This window comes from Phaethon lepturus, unplaced genomic scaffold, assembly GCF_000687285.1.
Source record: "Phaethon lepturus isolate BGI_N335 unplaced genomic scaffold, ASM68728v1 scaffold6554, whole genome shotgun sequence".
NCBI lineage: Eukaryota > Metazoa > Chordata > Aves > Phaethontiformes > Phaethontidae > Phaethon > Phaethon lepturus.
This window is the reverse complement of record NW_010533878.1, coordinates 9,256-10,202: the sequence shown is the minus strand read 5'-3', so window position 1 is coordinate 10,202 and position 947 is coordinate 9,256. Positions and strand designations below refer to the sequence as shown.

Below are 947 nucleotides of genomic sequence, written 5' to 3'. Positions count from 1 at the left end.
AAAGAGTTTATCAATACTCACAGGATTGTAGAAATAATTATTTTGAGGATTTTCAAAGTTAATATCTCCAAGTTTCCATTTTTTTCCTAATACAGTGGTATTATATGAAGTAAATACTGCTAGTGAACTGGCAGGGTTGTTTAGTGTGGTATCCTTATGATAAACGGAGAATGCTTATCCATCTGTGCAACATCATCTTACTGTGGGGGACTTCCCTGTTCAACCTTCATATGCTCACAGTGAAACTTCCTCTTCTGGCCTTTGAGCTAAAATATACCAGATTTGGTATTCACTTTTACCTCGTTTGCTCTTCAAAATTTGTTAAGAACCTACCGTGAAGTCCTCTGAATAAAATGGTAGAATTTAGTCTTTTTTTTTTTTTTTTTTTAGCAAACATTTTTCTCAATTAAAATAATTTTAGGTAACTTTTTTCTACATAACGTGTCTTAAGCCCAATAATGTGTTTGAGAACTGGAAGCTCTGGGAGGTATTAGGATGTATAGGGAATGAACAACTGGAAGTGACCCAGCTTATCTGCTGTCTGCATTGATCATCAACATAGTGAATGAGGAGGTGAGATGCTGATCATCTCTTCATCATGCAACCTCATGTTGAAGAAATCATTTTAGATAGTCTTTCAGGTACTGTAGGGCTCAGGAAAGTCTAGTGACCAGTTCTGCTCCCAGCAGTGCCTGAACACATTTTGTCCTCGGTTAAATCAGCAAGGAGAAGGTGGTATTTGTTTCCCAGGCTTGTTCGTATTCACAGGTATGCACTGCAGAGGGGCCCAGGCAAAAGCAGCAATCCTAGCACCGCTCTTAATAGAAACAGTAACTAAGCTCACGCAGATCTCAGCTATTCGGCTTGTCTGAGGAATATTTTGCTGCAATAGCAAGTCTGCAAGAGTGTTCTCAAAGCAAGAAAGTGACTATTTCTCTTCTGTGGGT

General features: G+C 38.8%; 1 protein-coding gene across 1 annotated transcript in view; it reads left to right on the top strand.

The window, feature by feature from the left end:
* Positions 1–947, top strand: part of FAM120A (family with sequence similarity 120A) — a 44,925-nt gene that overhangs the window by 37,101 nt on the left and 6,877 nt on the right. The gene's annotated exons all lie outside the window — the stretch shown is intronic.